Raw genomic sequence first — 10,692 nt, forward strand, 5'->3', positions numbered from 1 at the left:
TGATGCAAAGATTTTCTATCAAGACTTCAGGCAATTGAGCACAAGTTGTATTCAGCCGAAATGTCAGATCTGAAAACCATCTCAGCATGGTGCAAATGGCCTGGTTTTTCTTTTTGATTCTTATTGCTTTAGTTTTGTTTATTCTTATGTAACCTGTCAGCAAAACTTACTCTGCTCCTGGACTGTTTGTAGTACTCTGATATCGAGAAGGACAGCTTTGCTTCTGCTCCTGCCTGGTGCAGTTACCGTATCAACCTTCATTTGCTGGGCTGTAATCCTGTGTCTGTCTGTGTGAGTGGCACTAGTCACATTCAATAATACTTTGCTTTTGCATTTAGGCTTCTTCTGCACAGCCTTTACATACACATTTACACATCTCTGACTGGAGGGATTTAGGTGGATGCCATTAAATCTGTGCCTGATGTGTTTGTGCAGCAGGTAGGAAGAGTTATAGCACTGCAGCCCAGGGGTGACGGGTGTGGGAATGGCCGAGGCTGTAACACACACCAAAGGCTACAAATCCTTGGAGAATGTTAATTGAAAAGTTACATCGAATGCACAGCAGGTGGTTGGGACCATAATGGTAAAAAATCAGCTCAACCAGATGCAAGGGAACTGCACAGCTGCCACTTTGGTAATTGGGGGTCACCGTGGGGTGGTTAAGGGGTTGCTGAATTAGGGACTGACAGAGCTGCAGTTAGGAGATGGGAACTGGGTGGCTGTCATGGCAAAATTGCACTCCCAGGTGACTCAATGACTCCACCTTTTCATCAGCTTATCTTTGTTTTTTGAGGTGAAAGGGCTGTGGAGGGGATGGAAGAACAGCCATACATGCCATGGGTTTTGACATGATTCAGTGCTGTGGTTGACCTCAGGGTGTGTTCCTCCTACAATTAAAACTGCCAGCTTTCTCTTTGCAGAAAGCAATCTCAGAGTCCCTCCCTGTTGCTGCCTTCTTCCATCAGATAGATGGCTGCCACTGCTCCACCTTCCCTCCTCCATTCTGAAGATTATTTTTTAAAACAATCCGTATACTTACATTTTGAACATAAGACCTTCCACATCCCTTCACATGCATGATTTCCTCTGAAGGAGGAAGTGTCCCGCTAGTCCAGCATTATTTGATCTTATGTGGCTTTTACCTTTCCCTTCTCTTTGATCCCAAATTTCTTGACACAAAAATAGTGGCTTTCACAAGGATCGGGCAGATTTATGGAACTCAAGGGCCGTGAGATTCTCTGAGTCTGAAACTGCCTCAACATGAAATAGAAAAAATTGCTAAGAAATGTACCATGGCCTCTTTTTTCTCTTTCTATGCAGCTTTCCTAATAAGGCAGATGAGAGACAGACAGGTTTTGCTTACAGCATTTGTAGGTGGCACTGTGCTCCTCACCCCCTCCCTGTTCCCCCTCCCTGTCCAGGTGCTGTGAGCAAGGGCACACAAGTCACACATCAGAGGCCAGCAACACTTTTGCCTAATATTGCACTTCCAGCTTTTTCTGTGCCTTCCTAAGAAGTCAGATTCCTAGAAGTATTTGTAAACAGAGCTCAGGAAGACTCCTAACTTTGCCTCAAGTAGCGCATCATGAATACTATAGTTATGAAATGAATGCCCCTAGGAGGAGCACAGATGTAGTTGGTAACCTACCCCACAGCACCGAGCTGTGCAGAGCAGAGGGAGCAGCAGAAATCAGCCCCTCCATGTGCACATACGCTACACTTTTCCTTCTCTTCATCAGTGTCTAATTAAATTCCAGTCAACCTGAACAAAAAGATGCATACTTGTTGCAGGCAGTAAATAAGGATATGTTAGGAAATGAGCATGTATGAATTTTAGCCACAAGTTGAAGAATACAAAGCAGCTGAATTATCAGAAAACTCTAGGGTACCATTTGATAGCAAATGTTTCTAATAACAACATGTAAAATTACAGATCATAGCAGTGACATCAAATCAGCATTTTCCAATTCAGAATTAATCCAAAAGCAATCCAGTCAGTATTTCTTCCATACATGACACTCCAGTCAATAGTACCATGTTATATTAACATTGCTTTCAAAAACACATGACTAAGTGTCGTTTGCCAGCCTGCAACTAGAGGTTCCCTGGAATAATCTGCATATAGGAATATATTTGATATGAAACAGCTTTGCCCTTGACTGGAAATAGAGGCAGGAAAACAAGGCTTGTTTCCTAACACCAGTCATCAGAACAAACGACTGTACCTCTTGCAATTACTACTATAGCAAAAGACCTGTCTCTGTGTTATTGGAATATTGACACAACACTTTTAATTACAGTTTGAGTAAAACTGAGGACTCAAATACAGAATAGGGAAGAGTTTCATCACTGCCTTGATGTTCTTGGTGTTATTCTGCTCAAGATGAATAACTTACAGTTTGGTGGTCACAGAGCCTGGCCTTACAGATAACAGGGTTTTCCAAGCACTTTCTGAGATCTACCATTCTTTTAGAGCTGATACCTTCCACAGAGCAGCATGACCCCATCTCACTTCCTTGCTGTCCCTAGGAGCCTGAATGCACTTTTGGAGCAAGGACATGGAGAGGACTCTGAGCTCTCAGCATGCAGTAAGGCTGGAGGTGGCCACCCACTGGGTAATGGCTTCAGCTGGGCAATTCCAGATGTGGCCTGGAGTCCTTGCACACATATAGCCACCACCAGAAGCACCAGCAGAGAGCAGTAAGTGTCATAGTGCAGCATAATCCCCTCTTCAGCCTTGTCAAGGATGGCAGGATCAGACTTCCATTCTCAGATAATAACCATTTCATGTAGGCAGTTACAAGACCTATTTATAGGGATTATTTTACCTGCCATCTTTACCCTTTAGAGGAAAGGACTGGTACTTTGAACATGTGGCAATTTTATACTACTCACCCACCCCCATATCTTTTATTTGGGTGTGTAGTATCTGGTTATGTTTCCATCTGGATGACTCTTGAGTTAGTTAGACAGTGATTGTTTTATGAAAAAATTATGAAACAAAAGTAGTTCAGGTAGACTCTGAACTGAAAGGAGGTTGGGATCATCTGACTAATGACCCACCTAGGTCTAGTTTGCCTGCTCCAAGAAATCTGGGAGAGGTGTTTACGATTAGCTGTTTGTGTAACCAAGCTATGCAAACTAGTAAAAACAAGTCGTGTGTGTGAGAGAGAGAAGGAACATTGACTGCTTTGACAACTGCTTTGCCATTGCTAAGGAAACTGCTCCCTTGGTAACCATGGTCAGTACATCTGTCTTATTTTATCTCCAATTCTCACATAGACACCATCATGGAAAGAATATTAACACAACAAACCCCCCAAACATTTCAGAAAAGGAAAAACTAATGAAAGCACGAGGTTTCTATTGATGTCTTTACTAAAAAGTTTAGGGAGATTCTGCTTTGGTGTTGATTATGACTTTGCCTTGCCTGAGATGTGCTCCTTAAATATTAACTTAAGCACAGTAATAATTTATTCTTTTGTTCTGCTTTGTACTTCTTTAAAATGTGATACTTATTTTATGATCTGAAAGATAACAACAAACTTTAGAGAGGTCTCTGAACTTTTTGGATCAGGAACATGTGACATCAGCAAGAGCTTTCTTGACAGTTCTGTTTAGATCCTTTAACAAGGAGGAAAACCAGAAACATGCACAGAAATCAAAAACTGGATGGAGTTTTTGCCACTTTTTAGTGAAATCAGAATATTTTCCTGTACCTACCAATAAATCAGATGTGAAATATTGATAGAAATACAACTTTACACAAAAAATGCCCACAAAACCACCAAATCTAATGAAACAGAAGAAATATGTCTGTTACAGAGGATGCAAACAGTCCCTAAGGCTTTCTATTCATAATATCAGGCACTATGAACATCCTTTGGGTAATCTTTTGCCTCAGCGATAAGAATTCTACTACGCTGCGTTAGCAGCACCAGAGGTACACAGGTTTCTCAGTAACTTTAAGAGTAGCATTTTCCTGGTCTTGTAAAGAAGAGAAAAAACTTGAATGATGGTGAAAGAGCAGGTAAGAACTTACACACAAATTTGAAAGTATTTGTTCTCAAGGTGGGCCATAGTGACTGCATGATAGAGGGACCAGGAGAGCCAGGGCTGTGGTTTGTGGATTTACTGTGACTGCATGCATAGCTACAGCATTATCTATTTGATAAGAAAAGCCACCATTCAAGCTCAGACCACTTCTCTAGCCTTGTGCCCCTTCTCTAACAGCAGCTGGCAGGAGAAGGCTGGAGAAGAGCTTAAGGACAAGGCAATCATGGTGGTACCTCTCCATGTACTCTGCCAGTGTCTCAGTAAAAGAAAAGTGATGTCTGTAACAGCCCACCAGAGATACAAGGATGCTGACTGATGGAAAATTTTGGGCTAGTGTACTGATCTCAAGAACAGAGCAGAGATAGCAATCCATGGCTTCTCACGGTGGTGTGAGCATACTAGCACCTCACTAAAGAGTTGTGTCACATGCTTTGTGGTGGGAATTAGCTCTGTGTGAAAAGTTACTCACAGCTTCTTTCCTTTGAGTAACCTTGTTGATGACAACATGATAAAGCAATAACTTAGCTTCAGCTGAGACAAACAACCCAGCATCCATTCCTATAGCATGAATATGGTAGTTGTATCGCCATCAGCAAACCTTACTTTCACATCAGCTATATATTCATGATATATCTTTCCTTTATATCTATTCTTTTTTAGGAAAAATAATGCAGTGTGAGCTATTGTCACTGGTATTTGATTTCCCACTGCAGAAGTTTTGAGACATTAGTAAAACATAAATGCCATTTTACTGCTCTGTCATGTAGCCTCACCTTTCAATTTTACAAGTAGCATTTGTAACCGATTTATTTACCCAAGGCCATTTAATATAAGCAACACAGCAATTAGTGCTCATGAAACATTGGGTTTAACTTTACCTAGAAGCCAGAAGCAGTTGTACCAATACCGCTGGTGTAAGGGAGTTGCCATGAGTCATTTCTTCCAATTCTTTCCCTCTCACACCTCCAGATCCAGTGGCACACCCAGAAGAAGCTGTGCTTTTCCTTCTCCTGCATGAAAACAAGGGGAAGAGCATCTCAGCCCTTCCAGGAGCTGAATGTGACTACATGGACTACCAAGGCCTTGGATATCATCAGGGAACAGCAAGGTGTTCCCTAAGGAGCAGGGAGCCAACACAGACACCATGGCCAGCTGGCACAGTGTGGAGGGAGCCCCTCTCTGCAGTACCTGAGTAGGAGGAACAGGCAGACCTGCAGATGGTGGCCAGGTCCAACCAAAAGCCTAGGTCATAAGGCGAAATTGCAATGAGGTCAACCTGGAAGTGAGCCTGTAGGTCAAGACAACCAGCGTAGCTCACAGAAAGGAGCAAATGCCCCGGGTCAAACTTAAATGGGCTCCCAGAGCTGTGGGAAGTGCTTAGAGGAACCAGGTGAGGTTGATTAGAGCCATTAAGGCTTATCAGTGCCCTCAGGGGCTTGGAAAATTCCACAATAGGAGGAGCCAGCTATATAAAAGATACTCACCCAGTTACTAAAGCCCTGATGCTTTCGCCACCTTCAGTACTAAGGAAACTGCTGACAACTTTCTTTTCAACTACTTCAGAAAGCAGTGTTACTATGAGGAAGAGCGGTTTCCTTTTGTTTAAGTAAAAAACCCAAGCAAAAACCGGCTCCCCCCTCAAGAGTCCCACACCACCCCAAAACCCAACAAGCTACATTACTAGAGAAAATTGAAAAATAATTACCACTGACAGATCATAGATTCACAGACTGGTTTGTGTTGGAAGGGAGCTTAAAGCTCAACCAGTTCCAACCCCCTGCCACAGGCAGCAACACCTTCCACTAGACCATGTTCCTCAAAGCCCTGTCCAGCCAGGCCAAGATATAAGGATTCATGTACACAAATATGTTAGAGGTTTTGTGGAAGACCACACTTTGGCAAGCTTGCTTGTTCTAACCTGTCTCTGCAGCTGTGCAGGTATATAAAGTCCTTTGAGTTTGGATCTAGGCAGTGTAAACCAGACAAGCAAACCACTTGTAATAGCAGCACATGCTTTTTGAAGCGTATTAACTACTGCCACCACATGATGCTGAACCTTCTCGCCAGTCACTTGCTATGGGATAACTCTAAGATTAGGCAGGAGAAGGCTGACATGTGAAATCTGTGCCACTTACTTAACCACTCTGTCAAAATGAATTGGGCTGCTCTTGCTGCGTTAGCCTAGAGAAACAAGTGGCAGGGCCTTGGCTGGCATATGCCTATGGAGTGGGGAGTGAGCCTTCGCCTCCATGTGTCAGGTTGACAAAGCCTCGGGGTGGGGGGGGTGAGGGGACAGGGCTCTGCTGTGGTCTCTTCATGTCAGCCAAGGACCTTCTCAAATGGGTATCTGAAGGCTCATGCTCCCACTCATTGCAGTGTGTGGGAGCCCTTGGGTAGAGTGGTGCCAAGACTGCTCTGAAACTAGCTGGTGTGGTTTTGAGGGTGACTGAATGATGACTGAGATGACAAGCTGGCTGGACAAGGGCTCGCAAGAAAGTAGGCCAGCAAAAATTTCTAATTCAGATAAAAATACCTTTGTAGTCTTTGTAGTGAGGGAGAGCAGCGGCACTCAATCTAAATGTCTCTATCCAAAGAATGAGCAAGAAAGAGCTTTCTTAGATCCTTTACCTTTACTTAAAAGAGACAAGAGATGATCTGACAGCAGGTTCATTAGGCTCAGCTTCCAATAATGAGGCTGTCGTAGGACTCATCTTACAGCTGAGCCCGTTGCCTGCACAGCCTGCAGCCACTTGCTGAAGAGCTTCTGCCACCTCCAAACACACACTGCCCTCTCTAGATCTTCATCTAAAAGAGGAAAACATCACAATTAAAAGCAAAACAGACTGTAGCTCTCCTGAGAATAATTTATTCACAAATCTCTTTCCTAGACCAAGGCACACTTCATCACGAGGTTTTGTTAGACACCTGGGGAGTGGTGCTGTGCCTAATGGTCAGGAACCCTCCTGAGCTGGCTGGGAAAGGAGATGTCCCCGAGTGTGGTGGGGGGCAGGAATGGTTTGATGAACTGAAGATGCAGAAAAAAGAACACAAAACAAGTTTGGAAGGGACATGAAGATCATGCTTAATTCAAAGGAGTTTGCCCTTGAGACCCATGGAGAACACATCAGCTGGCTCCAGCTAATGTGTTTTCTCCAGCACTCCAGAAAAAAAGAGCTGAAGTACAGTATGTACTCGTCTGCTGAGACATTTAGATTGGCTACTAATACTCTGCAAATGTTTATAAAGAAAACAAAATGTGGATGATAGCCATTTTCATTAAAGCAAGCTGATTCAGTTCACCCTGAATCACAGGATCCCTGAGCCATTTTGGAGACTTCTGCTTCACAACAGCACTGAGGCTGTGTGGCTCTTGCTGCTGGTTGCTTGCTTGATGGGTCTGGTACACACAGCTGCAGGTGGAGGCATTGCCAGGGCCAGGTATCTGCTCAATGTCTGCAAGGTGAAGGTTAATATCCCTTGGCCCTGCCACCTCAGTTTGATTTTAATCAAGTCAAAGCCGAGAGGAGGAAAAAGACAGAATTGAAACTTCAAGCGTTACCTGCTCAGGGCAGAGTTCCCTCTTGTGTACTATGTAAAACTGTCAGAAAATTTGGTGGCTGGTTCCTTGGGTGCAGATCATGATCTTCCTTTGGGCCAGGCAGCACATCTCTCTTGAAACCAGGAGCACAGATGTTTTATGATGTTCTGGGAATGTTTCCCATCTCTGTCACCTGCTGCACCTCATCACCCACATATTTATGCCAGTAAAGCATGAGAATCCCATACTGGTTTATATATACCATGCCCATGGCAGAGCCTTCAAAACAATGGGAACTGCAGTTCTTGAACCATTGCTCTCTGTAACTGTCCCTACCTCCAAAATAAGTGACTTTGCCAACCTTGCAATGAAGGAACTGACAACAGTGATGAAAGCAGAGACATAATTTCATGTCCACCCCAGTAATTCTCTTTACTGAAATAACGTAAACCCTGGGGATTAATTTGGCTCATTGTGGGCGGGTGCTGTCTAACTCGCCCCAGTTGGCTCTAGCTGAAGCTGTGAAGCCTACAAAGCCATGGCCTGACACACACTGGCACCTGAGTCAAAATGTCCTGATGAGCTGTGAGACAGAAACAAATGCCCATGGGACTGGTTGGAGCAGCAATTGTACTAGGGTGCTCTCAGCCATCAATAGCATCCTTTCGCAGTGGTGCCAAAATCAGACTGGGTCATGGCATAAGCCACAAAGGGCCTGTTTCTCCCATGCTGCCTTCTTGCACCAGTGACACTGCAGTCCAAACTATCCATTGAGATATCAAACAATCCCAAATCAGCCTGTCTGGTAGAATTTTGTATCTACTGCCTGCAGATGGGTCAGATTGCCCTCTCCTCCCCAGGACGTCTTCTAGCTAACCCCATTTTCCTTCTGTCTCCTTGTCATTTCCTTATCTTGACGCCTGTTTATGTTATGTGTGTCTATGTTCTACATGCTGGAAGCCTAATTTGAAGCCAAAAATGGCACTGCCTATGTCTCGTGGTGTCCCTAGCCACCACACGTCCCACCCTCCCGGCAGAACTACAGCCAAAAAAGTTTGCTTCTCTTTCGGCGCTGCAGTGCTTTCGGATGTCAGAACCAGTGTCAGCCCTCTTCAGAGACTTGAGCAACTGCTGTGAATTTAAAACAAATATTTTTCATCTTAAATGCCATGGCAGGTCAGCTAAACAGAAAAGAATAGCTGGTAACAGGCTCAGAAGGACGGCGGGGTGGAGTGTTTACAGCTCCATCAACAGCTCGGTGTTAATGAGCTGAGTCCGAAAATTACTTCTCTATTGATGAAGGCATGGATGGAGTGCACAGATGAGAAAGACAGTGATTGCCTCTGGCTGCAGGCAGAACTTGGAGTGTTTATTTTTCACTTTCGATTGAACTGGTTTTTTGGAGAGTGCAGTAAAGTTCTGAAAACCGCAGTCATGCAGCTGCCTGTCGCCTGGCACATGCATCAGCCCTGCAGCTCCAGCTCTAGGGGTGCAGGATCTCATCCTGCCGCAAGGAGCATCTGTCTGTGCATGGGAAGTCAAAAATTAAGCTGTGAAGTTGGCTCTTTGTTCTGTGTGTTGTGTGTGCACATGTGTGTACTCATGCATGCCTTTTAACCAAACCTGCTAGGTAGGAACAATTTGAATGTTCTAGACTGAGTAGAGGTAAAAGGACTGCAAATATGTCAGAGGAAGCTTATCCTGCATTGCAACTGTGGTAACTAATGGGAATGTTCTCATGCAAGATGTTATTTCTGCCCCTGATCTTTCCCTTTTCTTTGCTTTCTGTAGGAGACATTGGTGGTGCTATGGCTGAGCAAAGTGGGACAAGAAAGATGTCATCTCCTTGTCTCACTCTGGAGGATGCTCCTTTTGAACTTCCAAAGTATCAGTGATGCAAATGGTGAGTTTGTCCAGGACAGCTTCTTCTGTTCAGTGTGGCCATTATTTTTGAGAGGTTTTTTGCACAGCATTTCCCTATAGGGGAGTTTTAGTGTGTTGAATTGTGCTGTAGCTAAGGGCTGATGTGTACAAGGTGAATGGCATGGTGCCACACAAGCGGTTCAAGCACATCAGCACTCAGCACTGCCCTTTGGGGTCCTGCTTATGATTTCTGAGAGAAATTTCCTATGGTTGAGGCTTTTCCATAGGTCAAGAGAGGGGACACCTCAAGAAATTCCACTCTTCAGCTATTAGTGAAATTAATTCATAATTTCTGCCATAATTTTGGATGAATGAATTTGTTGGTGTTTGTTTGAGGACCAAGGGCTGCATCAACCAACTTGCTTTTTTGTTCCTGAAGGAAAATTATTTCTTATCTTAAACAGCACTTTCTGCTTATAGAGAATCAGAGAATCATTTAGGTTGGAAAAGTCCTTTAATATCAAGTCCAGCTGATAACCTAACACTGCAAAGTCCACCACTAAACCATGTCCCTAAGTGTCACATCTACATGTCTTTCAAATACCCCTAGGGATAGTGACTCCACTGCTTTGCTAAGGAGCCTGTTCCAATGCTTGACAACCTTTTCTATGAAGAAATTCTTCCTAATATCCAATTTAAACCTCTTCTGGTACAACTTGTCCTATCACTTGTTACTTGTGAGAAGAGACCAACACCCACCTCTTTCCATCCTCCCTTCAGGTAGTTGTAGAGAGCAATAAGGTCTCCCCTGAGCCTCCTTTCCTCCAGATTGAACAACCCCAGCTCCTTCAGACATTCCTCATAAGACTTGTGCCCCAGACCCTTCACCAGCTTTGTTGTCCTTCTTTGGGCTCATCGCAGAAACTCAACATCTTCCTTGTGGGTCCAAAACTGAACACAGTGCTTAAGGTGCAGCCTCATCAGTGCTGGGTACAGAGGAACAATAGTGCCGGCCACACCATTTCATGTACAAGCCAGGATGCTGCTGGCTTTCTTGGCCACCTGTGCGCAAGCTGCTCTGTAACCTTCCCCTGTACTGAGATCAGAGTGATGGGCCTGTAGCTCCCTGGATGCTCTTTCCAGCCCTTCTTGTAGATGGGTGTCGCATTTACCAACTTCCAGTCAACTGGGACCTCCTCAGCTTGTCAGGAATGTTGATAAATGATTTAAAATTT

At 44.2% G+C, this 10,692-nt stretch overlaps 1 long non-coding RNA gene across 1 annotated transcript in view; it reads right to left on the minus strand.

The window, feature by feature from the left end:
- Positions 1 to 5,357, minus strand: part of LOC133270717 (uncharacterized) — a 7,682-nt gene extending 2,325 nt beyond the window's left edge. The window contains exons 1-2 of the long non-coding RNA XR_009743880.1: positions 5,245 to 5,357; positions 1,040 to 1,086 (exon numbers count right to left, since the gene is read on the minus strand). This is a non-coding gene — a long non-coding RNA (uncharacterized LOC133270717). The remainder of the gene's footprint in view (positions 1 to 1,039; positions 1,087 to 5,244) is intronic.
- Between the last annotated feature and the right edge of the window lie 5,335 nt (positions 5,358 to 10,692).

The sequence above is a fragment of the Pezoporus flaviventris genome, unplaced genomic scaffold (assembly GCF_033815535.1).
Source record: "Pezoporus flaviventris isolate CSIRO_AGI_PZ_B2104156 unplaced genomic scaffold, CSIRO_AGI_Pfla_v1 ptg000021l, whole genome shotgun sequence".
NCBI lineage: Eukaryota > Metazoa > Chordata > Aves > Psittaciformes > Psittacidae > Pezoporus > Pezoporus flaviventris.